Genomic DNA, 19,521 nt, shown 5'->3' with positions numbered 1-19,521 from the left:
TTACCGTCCCATTAAGACACATAAAGATTGTGTCATATTTCAACAAGATCTACGTACCTTAGAGGCTTGGGGAAAAAAAATGGCAAATGAAATACAAGCTTGACAAATGCAACGTTATGCGCTTCACAAGGAAGTCTCGTCCCATTCATCACACGTACACCTTAGCCGGTCACCAGATAGAAACAGTGTCCAGTCACAAATACCTAGGAGTTGTCTTATCAGACAATTTAAAATGGAATAGACATATTGATATAACTACAGCCAGAGCAAGCAGCATGATTGGCTTTCTCCGTCGTAATCTACATAATGCACCGAGAAATGTTAAATTACAAGCATACAAGAGCCTAGTGCGTCCCCACTTGGAGTATTGCTGTACAGTATGGGACCCCTTCACTCAACGTAACATCTCCAAGATTCAAGCAGTACAAAATAGAGCAGCCAGATTCATCTGTAATGATTACAAGTGGCAATCTTCCGTCTCCGGAATGATAAAGGATCTCAAACTTCATCCACTCCCAGAACGACGCAAGCTTTTAAGGCTATCAACATTTCATAAAATAAAGCACAGCAATATTGATCTAAATCTCGAGGATTATATCAGTCCTGCTCAAGCACCGAGAGGTATGACAACCCGAAGTTATCATCCGGACAATTACTCTACTTTACACGGTTCCTCAACTGCTCTCGCCAACTCCTTCTTCCATAGAACAGCGAAGGATTGGAATAATCTGCCGAGTAACATAAAGCAGATTCATAAATTTGACACATTCAAAGAAGCGCTCCAGCGTCACCTCCGTTGTGATTAGCTGCACATCACACACCACAGTGCTGAGTGATACTCTATCCAGAGTTTTTCAGCGTATTCATCCAGATCCAGATCCAGACAATCCACAATCAACAACCGTAAATTCATATTACGACTATTACACAGGATGACGAAATATAACTCGTGAGTGCGTAAATGTGGTACATGTGGAGAAGGACTAGAATTATCGACACATCACACAAATATGAATATATGGGACACACACTAAACAGTCATCATATGGCGGCATGCGAGGCGAGGGACAGTTCCATTCATTTAGTGCTTTCACCACGCTTTCACTGTTCTCGTACGATGTAACGTTAGTTGTGGGTTCCATGCAAATCATCGTCATGTTGAAAGGGATAGATTCTTACCGCTTATTTAGTCCAACTGCAACGGATTTGAGCCAGTGTCAGCAGTGATCTGGACACACAACGTAGCGCTATGCCTACAGCACGTAGTGTGGTAGACGTAGGATCAAGAGGCAAGAAAAGCACGCTCGATCGTGGGGGTGGGGGCGGGGTTGGGGTGGGGCGGGGGTACGGGTGGGGTGGGGTGGTGGAGGGCAAAGGGCCATGGGGGGATGGGGATGGGGGGGGGGGGTCCAGCAAGGTGAATGACGCTAGACACTTGCAAGAGCTAGATTTTGATTGACAATGAAAGTTATGATTTTACAATGGACAACTGACAATGATTTTAATTTTTATACGGACCCTAATGGGGGCATAGAAGAAATACATGTAGGAACCTACATATTGACATTATCAAAATACTGCAAACATATCTATAGGTAAGAATTGCAGAAGTTGGCAGAATATTAGAACATTTTCCAAATACCATTTGACAGAGTGATCAACAAAAGGGAAGAAGAAGAAGAAGAACTGAAGAAGAAGAAAGTAATCAAAATGGACCTCCAGACGATCAGGTTGTTGTGAAAGTACTGGTACATATTAAAATCAAGCACGCATTAAAGAGAGTGTCCAAACGATAGAATAAAAAGTTTTTCATTACTATTATGCCCAAAAATGCAACCCAAGGTGGACTTCTGAAAAATCATGTGGAGGGTCCCCCTTTAAAAACTTTGCACCTAAGTGAAGATTTAAAAAAAAAAAAAATCTAACCATGTACAAAATAGTCTATCAATTTATATTCATCTAAAGTGCAAGAAACTGTTGTTTACGAAATCTTGACAGGTTTTTCGAGCTCTTTCGTATTGGCAGTATCTTAGACATACATTTGTATAGCATTTTTTATTACAAACCATCCTTTCGTTAGACACTGAAGGACAATTTAAAACAAAGTGAAGATGATGATGATGATGATGATGATGATGATGGTGATGACGATGATGATGATGATTCCCAAATGTAGCCTACACCATATTATCTTCAAGAAGAGTCGAGATTATCCAGAAGCGTGCAACGCTGTCGGGAAAAAAAGTGTATCGATCGAGGGGACCTCAAGTTATTACCCCTTTACAAAGCAACGTCGGTATAGTTATAAAGTCATATTCTTCGTTTAAAAACAACAACAACAACTGGCCATTGATTGCTCACAATGCAATCACTTGACTGTTATGCAGGGGGATTAAGTCGTTATACTGCGACCAGTCCCCGGGACCAGTCACGTCACGTCATGTAACATAATTCCAGAGTTTGATCTGATTTGTCGATACCGATGGGGCTAGAATGAAATGATATGTATTATTTATGACCGTATAATTTGTAATATGATAAGTGTTACCTTGTCTATCGGTGGTACTTGACAGTCCGTTGGAAGTTGTATTTTCCCGGAGAGACAAAACTTTCCCTCAGCGCGTTGCGTGCTTCGGGAAAATATATCTCTTCGGGGGAAATATATCAAAACTCTCGCGGGGATGTCAACAAGTGTTATCACACCTCTATAAAACAGGCAATACAAATGCGCGCAACAATGCACAACAAGCATGCGCGATTACTTACCGTCAGTGGCCTTTTTCAAATTGATAACAGGCATGCATGATACTCAGAATTGTGGTCTGCTTTCCAGCGGACTCAGTCGATGTGCATCTTCACTGCAAAAAATCCGGTGTTAAATAGTGAACACCGAGCTGGTGTTAAATTTTCGGTGCTCATTTATGGTGTTAAATCAACACCTCCGGGTGTCATTTCCAAATTTTAAACTGTTTTTTGAAGAGTTTCTTAGTAATGCACTTCTTGTTGATTTCTAATTTAAACAAGACGATCAAGAATTTTACATTAAAATACTAGATTTTTGAAAAAATGTGAAAATAAATTTACACCAAAGTAACACCAGCTGGTGTGGTCTCTTATTGAAGCTGGACGGGTGTTAAACCATTGATATTAACACCAACAAATATCAAATCAACACCATGTGGTGTCATTTTTGAATTAACACCACTACAGTGTCAAAATAACACCAGGTACAGTGTCAAATTAACACCACGAAGTGTCAGGTGAACACTTTTCAACACCATCTCAGTGCATTTTTAACACCTGTGGGTGTGGTCCTTTATTGAAGTTTGATCGGTGTTAGATTTAACACCCGTGGTGTTAAATCTAACACCGATGTTTTTACAGTGTTCCCTCCGGGTGTTAAATCTAACACCGATGTTTTTACAGTGTTCCCTCCATCGGATATATAGATCGGGAACACATCAGGAACTTTCCACACAATGGGAGCCTTGTAAAGAGGTTGTACATAAAATGTGCAATTTCTTTGGAACCTTAAAGCTTGTTAGTCATCACTTTACTAAAGTTGATCAAACAACAAGAAAGGAAAACATTTGAATTCGAACTTAGAATAGCCCCTCCCCCCCCCCAAAAAAAAAAATGAATTTAAATGAACTTAATATTCAACTCGATATATCAAAGTCTGGATCATAGAATATTATACCGAGAAAACAAAAACAAAACACGTATATCAAAAGGGAATATGTGTATAAGCACGCGTAAACACAAACAAGCAAACAAACAAACTCTAACAAGTAAAACTGATTATTTCTTGGATGTAAAAATATCTTAACAATATATGATACAGACGGATTAACAGACAAAGGGTGAATTTTAGGAGTATAACCGAAATCATTGCTTGGGTGTAGATTGATAATGTGAATGTGTGGGCGTGACATGGTGCATGAGATGGTGTAAAATATGTGCTTGTGTGTGAATGTCTCCTCTTCTTCTTCTTCTTTGAGATAGTCCAACACCCCTAAGCAGGGGCCAACCGGACAGGGGTGCGCTGATGTTGGGAGCGCGGAGAGAGAAACTATAGTTGCTTCGCTGTTGGATGTAGTGGAGGGTTGCTGTTTTGAAAGAATCCTTGTATGTGATGCCAGTGACTGTCGGTGGTAGTGTATTCGTGTGTGTGGGAGTCACGGAGATTCAGGAAAACCTAGGGATTGGGAAAGTTGTCCTCAGGTCCCATTTGAGTTCCTTCTTTGCCGTGTAAATCACACACACACACAAAAAAGAGCGATGGTGATGCCGATGCGCTGTGGTTACTAAAATAATGCCGCGGTAGCCCCCTACTTGTGAGAACTTGCAAGGTAGGACTATAATTATTGTAGCTGTACCTTGCTGGCTGTACTCAAATACTGTGTAATAGACCCAAATCTTCTCATAGTGTATGCTGTAGATTTTATTCGATGAAATTTCCCAGGTGTAGCTCAAACAATTGGTAGAATAATAGAGGATATATCAACCAGAAGCTACCAGAATCCAGTATTATCATTTAGACGGACGACCTTTTGTCGTCTGCTACGACCCCATGCCTTTAGATTGTACAATGTACGTCTCCTATGTTGCTCGATGCATTTCCTCACGTAACGCACGTACTAGTATGACATAAGCATGCAGTACGCATCCGTACGTACACATGTATTGCATTTGCTGTTCACTGAGTTTTGAGTGAGTACGGAAGGTGCGAAAGTTACTGCCATGGCACTAGGTAAATCTGCCAAAATAATGCTGAGTTGGTAAGTATAAGGCATAGAATCAGTATTTAGGTTTTTTGATTTTTGAAGAACTTTGATCTACTGCAATTCGAGTGACAGCAAACATTGTGCCTCGAATGTGGATCGGTGTCTCAGGTCATAGTCCCATGTCTTCATTTTAAAGTTGTTTTACATTTACTTGTGTATCTGCACATATTCCCCTTGTCACATGATGGATTCATTCGATATAAAATAGATCGTGACATTCCTGATCATGAATAGAGAATCATGATTTTGATTAGATAGTAAAATTGTAATGCATACTTATTTTGCTTTGTACTTCAATATTATTAAAACCAGAAGCTGTAGAACACCTATATGGATTGCAGGATAGAACTCTAAAATAAATTATCAGGATTTCTAAAAATCTCCTTATTTGAAATGATCGTTGATGGCTTGCTACATTATACTGCAGCAACCAAGTGTAAATTTAATGACCCATAATAAACATGCTCAGTAATATGTATAGTAGTCAATACTTTAAACTCTGTTATCTGATCACCACTTATCCACAATTCTTAATTATCATGGACATGGGCTGGCATACAATTTACATGTCTTGAAGTTTTCATGTGCATTCTGTGTGGAATGTTTTTAGAAAAGTAACACAAACTACAATCTCTTGCAAATACTGTGCAATGAAAAGTTGGGACATAAGTGATGATCACTATTATGATATTATGACATGATGCACATTAAATACCAGTCACACTGCTGTAGCTAGAAGGAAAATGTGCTTCTTGTCAGATTGTGTGATAATGCTATAAATGGAGTTCTTTTTTTTGGGGGGGGGGGCAGGGGGAGGATGAGGGGAGGGGAAGAACTCAAAACCTAGTTTTGACAGCCTTCACTTGTCAACCAGTTCGAAGGATCGAAGGCACATAAAAAGTTTTTTTTTTTTACTTGTATTTCATATAGTAACTAGAGATTGTAATTTGTCATTACTGACAAATTAAGGTGATCCGATTTTTTTTTAATCAATGATTCGAATCATGATCGCAATAGGCAAGACCATACAGGTTTCATCTGTGTTTAGAGACATTGGCCGTGTCATGTTTGGATTCTCATTTAGAAAAGGGAGTCATGTCTGCCATCTTTGGTACTAATTCTGTATACACTAGATAACGAAGATACAGCAACAAATACATATGACCTTTGACCCACCTTTACACTCCCAAGATGGCATCTGAGGAAAAAGTGGTTATTTTGTGAAATGATTCTCACAATATGGTCTTTGCGTGTGCAAAATATGGGAAAGATAGGACATGTATTCCCCAAGACACAAGATGAAACATTTATGACCTTTGACCCTATTTTACATACCCAAGATGGTGTCCGATCAAGTAGTTGTAATATTATGAAATAAGGTACGTGACATGAACTAAACAGGTGCAAAACATGGAGGTGGTAGGGGCTGTTTTTCTTGAGTTATTGCAAAGAAAGTTGCACAAAGAAAGAAATATCTCAATACATCGAAGATAAGCTTTAATTTCAACCAAGTTTTTAACATGATTCCGACATTGTATGAAAAAACGAAGGCACACTCTCGATAGCGTAACGTCTCAGCTACAACATAATAAAATCTGGGAGAAATTCACTGATTGGTAAGTGAGCTAGTGCTCGATAAAGACAATCATGTTAATTGTCACATTCAAAACAATTCCCTCCCATAGAGATAACACGTCATAACGAAGATAAAGAAAGAAGTACATATGACCTTTGACCCCAATTTGCACAGACAAAATGGCATCTGAGCAAAAAGTGGTTATTTTGTGAAATGATTCTTGTAACATGGTCTTTGCGTGTGCAAAATATGGGAGAGATAGGACATGTATTCACCAAGATACAGGATGAAACATTTATGACCTTTGACCCTAATTTACATACCCTAGATGGTGTCCGATCAAGTAATTGTTATCTTATGAAATAATGTACGTGACACGAACAAAATATGTGCAAAATATGGGATTAATAGCCATTGTTGTTGTTCATCTATTGCACAGAAAGTAGTAGAAAGAAAGAAAAATAAAGAAAAAAATTATGTTAATCTTATAGAAATTTGAAGGAGAAGCATGAAAAAATCAGAAAAAGGTAAAGTTAGGAAAGGAGATTAAGACTAATTAAAGAAAAAGAAGAAAAAAGTGTTTAAAAAAATTTAAAAAAACATTGGCAGGGGTGAGCCTCGAACCAGGGACCTTAGGATTACTAGTCGGATGCGCTATGCAATGACCTATTTCATGCTCCATAGGCCCTGTGTATTAAGCAAAATGACGTTGCATCGAAGCCACGTGCCATTTTTCAACCAAGTTTTTCGACGTGATGCCGACGTCGTACGAAAAAATGGAGGGCACACTCACGATAGCCCAAAGTCTCAGCTACAACATACTAAAATCTTGGAAAAATTCACCGAAGCATAAGTGAGCTAGTGCTCGAAAAAAATAGTCATGTCAATTTTCACTGCCAGAAAAACTGCTCTCCCATAGAGATAACACGTAAACTGGTCAAATTTTACAAGGATACTTTCAATACATTTTTACGAGGTGATGACGTTATCCAATCAAAATGTTGTTTTTACATTAATGAAAGAACATTTCATGAGCTACAACATACTGAGATCTGGGTGCAAATTGGCGAAATTTAAGTGAGATACGCTCGAGTGAATTTGAAATTTGATGACGTCATTTTGAAAATTTACTTTTTTTACTTTATTAAGAAATTTGATATCTTTTAATCATTTTGTCAGCATAGCCAGCCCATGAAATGACATGTACAACTCATCAGCTTTCAAAATATGTAAAGAAAATGGGGGGTCACCGTTCATCCTGACGAGTAAAATCAGATTTAAAATCATTGGTTTTTTGGCATAGTTGCACTGTATATCGCCATTGACGCGCGCGCGGAATTTCAACTTTGATTGGCCCGTATGACGTCATATTGAGTCAGATTGACTTGAAACTTGGTAGAAATATACCTTGACATTTCAGACATCTGATCCGTGTGAAGAAATTGGAAATTTTTATTGCATATGAGCTTTGCGTGCGTATATGCGCGCGCGCGTACGCGTCCGTCCGATTTTTTCAATTTTTCAAAAAATGCTCCAAATGTTCTGAAACGTGTGCAAAAAAATTTTGAGCTGGATTTGAGCATACAAATATTTCAACGCGCGCGTACGCGCACGTTTTAAGGTATAGATGAATTTTTTAGAATATGAGTAGAATGCGTTTGACTTGAAATATATGTGACGTAAATTTCATTGAAAAACTCCATTCCATTAATGAGATATAATTGAGAATGTGTTTTCATATAATGACGTCATAGTGACGTCACGGTCGACTGATCACTTTGATTTTAGTTCGATTGCCGTCTTTGTGACACGATACATACATGGTATAAGTTTGAACTTGATAGGCATAACACTTTCTGAGCTAACCTCTGCACAACTTTTGGGGAGAAATAAAGAAAGAAGAAGAAAGAATCCGTACAGATACAGAAGGTGATCCGAGAGGATACTCGGATCACCTAATAATGACAATTTAAATTTACAAATACTCAAACACAGCCTGCACAACAAAGTGCTGTACTTGAGTATACTGTAAAAGTGTTGACATTTTCGCGCAACCAGAAACAAGTGCGAAAATAAAAGCATGCGAGTATTTTTGCTTGCCATATGTTTCAGTAGTGGATGTTTTGATTCCGTGGAATTAAAAACACGCCAAACTCCTCTTACTTGACCGAGCACGAAAAATTAATCGTGCAAAAATATCCACTTTTACAGTATCTTGCTCATCTGGTAATGCCATTTACCTGGATGACTGCTGGCCCAGACATTGACCAGATAATGACATTGAACTGTACCATGTTCCAATTGGACTGATCTGGTCTATATCTGTATATCTGTGTTTTTTGTAAGAGCCTGTCAAGAACCACTTTTATTCCAGTGAATTAGCTAATAATCTTTGGAGTTACGTAGATTAACGGGCTGATTTTGCTATAACATGCATTTCCCATAGACACCTGCCTTTGACTCGGGACTAGTTGTCAACTGGTAAATGGATTATATGAATAATACATTGTAGGTTACTAGCATTTAGAAGACAGGCTCCAAATCAAACACAATGTAAGTGTCAGTTTACAGGTGTGCAGTACATATTTCTATGTGGCATGGTATGGTGCTATTTGAATTGGGGGATTGCGTTGAATTGTGCATAGAAAAGTGTGTCTGGTGCACTCAAAGTGTGCACCAGATCATTGAATTTCAATTCAAAATATGCAAAATCTCTCCCCCTCTGTGCCTCTTTCCCTAGCTAAGTACACTTTTTAGATTTACAAAAAATTATGAATAATTCTGAGTGCACAAGACTTATCACTTATATTCCGAAAACTCAAGGTTCCCTCATGTATAAGGGGAATTTCCCCTTTTAATCGACCCTTTCCTCCCTCAGCCCCCCCCCCATTTTTTTTTTTTTTTTTTTGGTGATTTCCCAAACGTTGATTCCATCAAATATGGGTATACGATAGATATCTCAATTTCAACCTTAAAAAGGCAAAAGCTCCATCGGAAGGGAAGGGTGGAGATAACACTCGCCAACGCCTTCTCCCTGCTCGCCCACCCCCCCCCCCCCCCCTCCGCCATGCATAGAAGTAGACTGTGGCTATACCCAGATCGCTTTATTTCAATTCTAAAAACGCAAAAGCTCCGCGAGCGGGAGGGGGAATCCCCCTTCCCCTGAGCTCTACCTCACTAGACTTTATACATACACACAGATGGTGCACATTCGGAATAAGAGCTAAATTCCGTGATTTTAACACTTCGATGAAAAAGTATTGCACCAAAACTTTGCACCAGATCGCTGAATTTCAGGTCTGAAAACGCAAAATCACCTTCGTGTGGCAGGGGATATGCCCCTATCTACACCCTCGTGTGCATGCTTTTTCTGCTTGATTGCTGAACAGACAGCGTTCATGATATTCAGTGTAAGAATTAATACAAGAAGACTAGTGTATTTAAATTATACCATTTTATAGGCAAATTGTTCAATAATAATCTACACTAAAATATACTGCAACCTTAAACAAGTGGGACTGTTTCAACTCGTTAAAACACGTAAAAACATGCATCAAATTGCACCATTTGCAACGTCAAAATGCAAAAAGTTCTCACCGTGGGAGGGGGGACACCCCCCTCCCACACCCTCCCCTCCCCCCTCGCTCGCTCCACTCGCTCGGGTTCAGTCGCGTTCATGATATTCAGTGAAAAGAATTAATACAAGAAGTGCATTTAGATTACACCATTTTAAAGGCAAATTGTTCAATAATAATCTACACTAAAATATACTGCTATTATATACCTTAAACAAGTGGGACTGTTTCACGTCGATAAAACGTGCAAAAACATGCATCAAATTGCACCATTTGCAACATAAAAATGCAAAAAGTTCTTACCGTGGGAGGGGGGACACCCCCCTCCCACACCCTCCCCTACCCCCTCGCTCGCTCCGCTCGCTCGGGTTCAGTCACGTTCATGATATTCACTGAAAAGAATTAATACAAGAAGTGTATCTAAATTATACCATTTTATAGGCAAATTGTTCAATAATAATCTACATCAAAATAAACTGCTACCATAGACAAGTGGGACTGTTTCACGTCGATAAAACGCGCAAAAACATGCATCAAATTGCACCATTTACAACATCAAAATGCAAAAAGTTCTTACCGTGGGAGGGGGGGAAACCCCCCTCCCACCCCCTCGCTCGCTCCGCTCGCTCGGGCTCGGTCGCTTCGCTCCCTCGCAGACTAACCGCCCCCCCTAAGATGAAATCCTGGCTACGCCGTTGCTGGTGCATAGAGGCATTTAATCAAATATAAGCCTGAAATGGCATGATAACAGTGTAAGCTCATCTGCTCCCTTTAATACCTGGCAAATATTTGGCTTATCTGACAGATTGCTTGCATGGACACATAGTTAAAAGAGGCGCCAAACATAATCATGTAACAGTTCAAATTAATGATGTTCATGATGTAGGGGATGCAGCAATGTAATATTATTTGATTTCAGAGGAAAACTCATGGTAATGAATTGCTGCTAGTTGCTACACCATTCACACCTCTAGGCTTGTATCTCCGCTCAAAAAACAAACAAACAAACAAACCCCAAAACAACAACAACATACAAACAAAATAATAAAATGGGTTGCATTTGTAGTGAAAAACATACCAGTGTTTGATATCTGGCATGGTTTCCATTTCAATTTTGCTTGGTCCATGAGGGAGGGCAGTGCTGTTTCAACACTTGATCTGTTTTTACTTTTGTTCTTCCTTTTTTTTTTTACATTTTATCTTCCAGGATTGGGATCATTGGCGTTGGAGTGGGATCCTTTGCATACGCGAAGATCACTGTGGACAAAAATCGCTATGAAATTCTTAGGAGCAAGAACAGGATGAAGAAGGCAAATCAAGCCATATCTGATGAGGAGCATGTGAGATACAGGAACATATCAAAATGAAGAACAAGTTGTTATTCACAGGTGGCATGGCTAAATGAGACCAGACCAAATATGGAGCGTTGAATGCTGAATCTCTGGATTACTAATTGGCGTAGGCTGTGTGAGACCGCTTTAACTGTTGAAGCAATTTTCCTGTGTCAAGGAGGATGTGGACCAGATAACAATAGAAATGGTGTGGCTGGACACGTTTCACCCAAATGATTGACAGTGTTCTCGGCAAGAAAAATCTGTGGAGTCCACATGTAATCACAGTTAAAGATAATAGCAGTGTGAGCCTGAGGCATGTTCGTGTGCACAGCATGTATATATGGGATTGCCAGAGAGAGCACAGCATGTATATATGAGATTGCCAGAGTTTGGGAAAAGCAACATCATCTAGAAAAGAAAGTGTACACTCACGAAATCACAGAACAAGTAATTATTTTCAGAAGTACGTGCGAGATTCTGCTTTTAGTCACGTTTGATATTTTTATTTTCCATTTTTATAAACTAAGTTTACACAGTTCTCAGCATATGTATGTGCAGTCAACTCTGCATCAATTCGATCTTGAGGCAACTGAGGAAAATGCAATGACTTAGGCGATTTTCGACTTCAATCGTGTGTAGAGGAAGAACACATGTGAGGCTTTGAGTGTAAGTTGGGACTTTCGTATTTTCATGGATGAAGCGCTGACACAAAACATGCACAGTCGATGTACTTGGAGTTGACTGCAGTTTCATTATAGGTTGAGCTACAGTATACTGTAGTCTGAAACCCTTTCTATCTTAGTCTCCGTGTAGACAGGAAAGTTATAAAATGTAATATGTAGCAGTGGGGGATCCAGAGGGGGGCGCACCAGGCACGCACCCCCTCTGTGTTTTTTGTTAAAACAAAAGAAAAAAAAATGGGGGCACATGCGCCCGCCCCCTTTAAGTTTGTAAAGGTGCCTCCCCTTTACGGAATTCCTAGATCTGTCCCTGTGTTATTCTATGTACATGTATCTGGAATTTCAAACACAGGTACAGCATTTTGGGATTTTATTTTTGGAGTATTTTTAACTACTGCTGTACATTAGGTCTTGCTGGCTGTATTTTTTTTTTTGTCTCACCTTGTATTGTATTATTTACAGTCAGAAGTTAAAATGTTTTCCTTCTATGAAAATGCAAGCACTCTGAGTGAATACAGTGCTCTGTGTCTTCTTATGAAAAGGTACAACTGCTTTTTTCTGTCAGCATAATAAGCCATGCTAGACATGTATGTTAGAGTGCATCAGGGCAATTCCACGGTAACTGACGTTACACGTAAGGATTTTCATGAAATTGTTTACCTTGTAGTTTTGTGAAGGAAAGCACCTTGGGCTTGCTATTAGCATTGATGAATAAGTTCATGAGAATGAAGAAATAGGTGGAAAGTTTTTCTCTCAAACTGCATTTCTTATCACATAGCAAGTGAAAATGTGTCGGTAACTGACGTTACGGAAAAAGGACATGGGAAATTATGGTGTAGATGTAAATGGAAATATCTCATGTCCCTGACTTTTAGCCTTTATGTGTTTAATATGGCAATACACCTAGGTTCTTAGGAACAGGTGTGCAAAATAATGTGCACTTTAGTTGTCTCCTTTTACCACCATGCCAATTTCAGTGAAGGCATGACGGTAACTGACGTTACGTAACTGACGTTACGCTTACATTTGCCATAGGGTTTACACATGCAAAATCATGATTGGGAATAGCTATGTGATATTTCATAATTTTGACCATTCAGAATGATTTGGTTGATATGGAGTCATACCTTGGTTCATCAGTCATAAATACACAATGAAATGAAACAGTAGTCCATTTTCTTTGTGTTCTATGAAAACTTAAAGGTAAACATGTCAGTAACTGACGTTACGTAACTGACGTTACACATACTTTGCCGTGGGGTTTACAGAGAACTAATTTATTTAACAGGCTATTATACTGCTGCAATGTACCAGTGACAATCCCAGGCAACTACAGCAACAAATTAAAACAAAATCTAAAGACACAAATAATATTGGGTGGGACCTTAGGGGGCACCCCCCCCCCCCCCCCCCATGCCATAGCACAGTTGGGCAAAAATAATGTAAATGCACAAGAGGATATTTCTTGACATTTGTCTGAAGATTTAACTTTTATTCAACATTTATGATTACACAGAGCCATTAATAGATTAAGCAGTTCCAAGTATAAATATATTGACATGACTAAGGGCTTTTTTGTTTGTTTGTTTGTTTGTTTGTTTTTTAATGAACAGGAAAGTTTTTATCTTGTGCTCCACCCATAATACCTTGTAGTACTACACAAAACATGGATATTTTTGTGCTTGAAAAAAATATCAGAATATCTTCCAGGTCATGGGGAAAAAAACATGTATCAACTCATAAATATGCATAAATATGTATGAAATCTATTGTGATGTATTTCTCCTTCTTTTCTTTATTTTACTCCTGATGATCTCCATCATCAATTTATTTAAATGAAAAGTGTCGCATTTTTAATATTTCTCTGTGAAGAAGAAAAATAAATGCTTTTTTGGTCAAAAGAGCGTTACTGTTTTATTCCTAGCTTGAAGTAATTTAACTGTTTTTCTTTTCCTTTTCACTGATATATCACGGCTTGCAAATACATTCGAGATACCAAGAAATTGGACTTTGCAATGAAAGAATACTAAAATCAATATAAAAACTCTTCCTGTTCATAATTATCATGTGTTGTATTACAAAATGTCCCTGCATGAATAGAATAAAGTAGTCAACAAATACACACTGTATGAACAATTTTTTTAAAACCCTATAGAATCCTCTCTCACTTTGAGCAACATCAGTGTTAAGTTTCAAACAATAATGAGTACATGCCCTACGTACCATAATACAAGATGAGCCATGTTAACTACACCACACATTTAAGTGCAAGAGAAGAAATATCTGTTTGTGCATTTGCCTTGAGGTAGAAACTTGACTAAGCTTCCTGAAAAAAACAAATGCCAGCAAAAGCAAACATTGGTGAAGATTGTTAAACTGTTGGTACTAACATACAGCTGTGCAGAAGTTTGTTTGTTTGTTTGTTTGTTTTTATAGAAAATGTGGTTAACATGCAATCATGTCACTGATTAGGCCTACAAACTTTGGTAGCTTTATCATCCCGTAGGACTGGGAATGTACTAATTTGAGTGCATATACTGCATGTGGCAAACTAAACTTCCAGATGATTTAACCTTAAACTTGTGCTGAATCAAAAAAAAAAAATGGTAAATGAATGAATAAATGAATTTAGAAATAAAATAAATTTTAAAAAAATATCCATGGACATACCATGGTAATGACATCATTCCCTATGAAAGGGATAGCTGCTCTTTGTTGTAAGTTGACTTCCCAGATGTATTGAAATGGTCAAAAGTCAAAAAATTTGCCTCAGTTATAATTACTGTCATGGTAACTGACGTTACATACTCGTGTATGACGTTTCGGTAACTGACGTTACACATTTTGTAGTGTTCATTTTGACTCTCCAGTATGCCAAGTATCCTTATTTCTGGTATTAAAATAAAGGCATATGGGCATACATTAGAAATCCCAAGTTACATCATACAGGTCACTTCCTTTGATGAATAAACTTAAAAATTCCTTGTTTTTGGTAACTGACGTTACATCCATCATTATCAAAGTAATTAACAGTTTTTATCAAATTCTTTAAAGCTACCAGCTTTTTTTTCTATCGTGTGGTAAAAGACTTCTTTGGTAACTGCATACATATGAAAGATTGTTTTTTAGAGTACTAATAAAGTGGATATACAGAGAGTAAGTTATGCGATAATACACTCTTTTCGCCATTGAGTTATAGGCATATTTTGGCAGCCATTTTGAAATTCAAAATGGCCGCTTTTATTGAAAAACATAATGATTCTTAAAACTTCAACTCAAGTACTGTCTGAAAATGTATGGTGTTTGAAACAAATATCATTTTGAATTTTTGGCACCTGTGTCCTAGTTACCGTGGAATTGCCCATCAGCGTCTTTGCATAGGTAGTAAAGACATTGAGTTTCATTTTACTGTAATTTGAGCAGTTAGTCTCTCAAGAAGGGTTGTCTTTCTCTGATAAAGGTATTTAAGGCTAGAATTTTTTGTCGTGTGTTGTTACCGCACATTATATGACTGGTGATACCTAAACAGTTTGTGGTTCTCCTTTTCATTTGTTACTCAATCTTGCATCAGTAATGAGAAAGAGGAATGTATGAAAGAATTACATATGTACATACTTCACTGAAAAGATTCATCTGATTGGAATATCAACTGGGTAAAAGTTCATATTGTCACAATCAGTTGCAAATTACCTGTTCTTGATGAGACTTTCGCCTACTGGATCTGCAGCATTTTGATCTGAAGAAGCCTCCAGATCCAGAAGGCAAAAGTCTCATCGAGAACAGGTAATTTGCAATTGATTGTGACAAAATGAACTTTTAACCAGAATTACGTACATGTAATTTTTGTCATGGTACTTCCTTGTAACATCAGTTTTCCAAATTATTGATTTCGCTTTTGTTTGACCCATACCTCATATACAGTAATGCCTTTAAAACTCTACATAAAGTAATATGTATGGGACCAGAGAAAAATTTGTAGACTTGTGCAGAAACTCAACAAAATAACAACCAAAAATAAAAGGAAAACCTCTGGACTCTTCCACTGTGGTAGCTTTTGCGATTTGTCAACCTATATGCGATGTCAACTTGTGCAAGGTTTAATGAGTTGTAGTGAAATAGGTTAAATGGTACAGATATTTCTTTGTGAATCTCACTAATTTCAGTGATTGTGACATCATGTGGTGTCCATCCTTACACTCTCTATGATGTCATTATGCTGCAGTAGGTCTTTATCCAAATGAATTCAGCAGCTTATTTAAGAATGACACACATTGAGTTAATATCAAAAAATAGATTAGCTCCCACTTGGAAGTTACCAAAGAATAACTTGCCCTTTGATTCTTTAGCAGACTTATCAGGTAAACGTTGACATTCATGTAATGTGAAGTGCAGACATTTTGTGCTCAAGGCATGAAGAAAGTAAAAAGGCAAAAGTATCCATGGTTATACTCGGACTTTGTTGTGGACATGTTTTTATTGAGACTTCATGAGAGGGACATAACTGATAGGCTGTGTTGCATGGGCCTGAGCATCACTATACAGTAATTGGATTCATTTGTGTTGATAATCCTGTATTGCAGATACATGCATATGGTGCAGATTCAATTGACAAATCAATGTTGATGATGGTATTTCATGAATACATGTATTATTTCTCAGTTTGTGTTTCTTTTTAATGTGTGGTCTTTGTGTGGATGTACTTGTATGTGTCTGTATATTTGAGCATGATATGTGTGAGCATACAAGAAAAAAAAAAGACAACAAAATACAAATGTAGTATTATGTAATATACCTCTGTGTTGTTGACCAAAGGGAAGTGGAAGAAGAGTGGTACATTAGAGGAATGTTGATGTCAAATCTTGATTATCTGTGAAAGGAGACACTGTCCCAGTGAGAAACTTCTGAAACAAAAGCAACGGCTCAGTGAAATTTGAGGAAAAGTGCTCAGATAGTGATAGCCAATTCAATGTCATTAGATCGATGTACTGTTTCATGAAAGTTGTCAGCCCTGACAAGTTATCAGTCTTCGACAATTTCAGTAAAATCCTTGGTTTCGATTGGCTGAGAAGCCCTGGTCACTGACTGTTACTATGGTAATTGTCAGAGACTGACAACTTGTCAGTGCGTACAACTTTCATGAAAAGGTAGATATACACTGTATGTACATCAAGAACTGTGGAGACGTCAAGATTTCCACCACGCTCACGACCGTAAAGTTTTGACAGGACAGTGTGTAACATGTAAACATACTTCTCATGTTCATGTTTTGTTTTCCTTTTTTGTGCAGTGTCTTGAATGTCTTATTTTGTGTATGAAGATGTATTCGCTCTGTGATTCCTCACCTGATAAATCATAGATACATTGTCTCAACCAGGAATAACAAGACAGGCCACTAGAGACCCCTCCTCCTCCCCGCCACCCTATCCCACCAGCACCATCACCACCTTCCTCCGTTCCTTGGTCAGTCAGTCCCCCCTCCCCCATATCCATACGAAGACCTGAATATAAGAACGACCCAAGTCCAATTTTTGGCCAAATTCAGTTTGACATGGGAAATTGTAGCTTATGCATGGACTCATCTTGTGTATAAATGATAAATCCTAATTGCCCCCGGAAGTGCCTGAAATAAATGAGTTAAATCTTATATGAATGTAAGAATGAAGGACTTGGGTCATTCTTACATACATATTATAGCGCCCTCTCTCGTCCTTCTCTCATCTCTATAGCAGAATATCATGTATATGAATCAAAGAACGACCCAAGTCCATCACACAAAATGGCCTCTCCACAATTAATGTAAATGTTAATTGTCATAATAATATATGTTCTAATTTGTATATACAATGTTGCCTTCCCATCACAGTTAAATAGAATATTATTGGACAAATAAAGAAGATATGAAGTTCTTTTAAGTTTACTCGAAATGGTCTTCCATGGACTTGGGTCGTTCTTATATTCATATACTCATACATTAAAAACGTTTCCGCTGCTGCAGCACAGTCAAACTTCGTCATTTTGAACACCTCATATATATGACACAGTTGCTTCTCACATGGTTTTCACCGAAGTGTAAAACAGTAAGGAAGATATGAATTGAGAATAACTCACACATCGATCGGATGAGTAACGTACACATGCATATAAAGTTCCATGGAAATCGTAATTGTTTTACCCTGTTGTAAACTTTATTAGCATGTGTGATTATGCACGTGTATATTAATATAATGTATATATCATCGAGTTTTGAGATCATTATCACCATCGAACATATGATTTCCATGAACGCTTAGCACCAAAGTACTGAAGAATGACTAAATAGAAGGCTGAAAGCCCATTGGTACAGTGGTAAACCTGCACGAATTATGGAAGACTTCATAGCAAGACGAAACCAAAGCTTAAAAGACCACTGTTTCATGCAAAATATTCATACAATATTTGAAAGTCCATAAAATACTTCAGCAGAACTTGAATACGCAGCAAAGTAGCGCACAGAAATGCGCGAGAAACGTCATTTTACCCGAGACCGCCACCATACTCCCAAACTAGGGCCTACTCACTTGCTTTTCAGCTGTAACAAAATGAAAGCTCTGATCCCTCCCCTGACCACAATTAGGCTTACCCTAATCCTAATCCTGAACCTAATCCTAATTCTAACTGAAATTCTAACCCTAAATTTTACCATATGATAACTAACCGGTATTTAGCCGGGGTAATAAACTATTGTCCTGATACACAATGATTATTTTTATCACCATCCGTAATCTCACTATAACAATAAACAAAATCACTCTACCACCGACATAATTATGGAGGTAAAAACATACTCCTCAAAAACATTCGATATCAGAAAAGGCGAAAATTTGAACTAATACACTGACACTGCGGTTTCCTGCATGTGGAAGGACGCCAAAAGGGCAAAATCATATTACATTATTGCAGTTCTGTACGATATGACATGCATACTGCGAATTCCAACAAAAGCGTCCATAAACATCAGCCCTGGTCTGCGCCGATTGAGTTCTGACTCATTCGTGGATTCCAAAATACGATTTGCTATATAACATTTACATTTGAAAGGGTACGACGGAAACGCTTTGTGGTATGTGCGCTTCACCAAGCAATTATTATTGTGTTTTTTCCCCCAAGTTATTATTTCCATATAGTTTATTAAAGTGCGTCATCATACTATTTTGCACCAGTGCATATACTACAATTTGCCTTGCAACTCAAATGCACTTCAACTAAGATTAATTAGTCTGCATATCAGACGAAAAAGTCAATTGATAGACTTCGAAATTTCGCACGTTATCCTTGGTAGGGCCTGTACATGATGAAATTTCATGGAACTGATAGGTCCTCATGAAAGAATCTTGATTTAACGACAGTGTACAAGGGGATTTAGATTTGAAGTAAGCATTTCGTCAGTACGCTTTCAAGGTCAGATCTAAAAGGTCAAAGGAGACATCATTAGTCATTGTGCCGTCCCTCTTGCGTACTGATCGCCAGAACTCGACAAAACGTGACCGCGTAATTTTGCGTACCTTTGTGCTAAAGGTCATCAATATTTTC

The sequence above is a fragment of the Diadema antillarum genome, unplaced genomic scaffold, assembly GCF_040938485.1.
Source record: "Diadema antillarum isolate AM-2024a unplaced genomic scaffold, OU_Dant_1.0 seq00001253_RagTag, whole genome shotgun sequence".
Taxonomy (NCBI): Eukaryota; Metazoa; Echinodermata; class Echinoidea; order Diadematoida; family Diadematidae; genus Diadema; species Diadema antillarum.
This window is presented reverse-complemented; position numbering follows the sequence as displayed.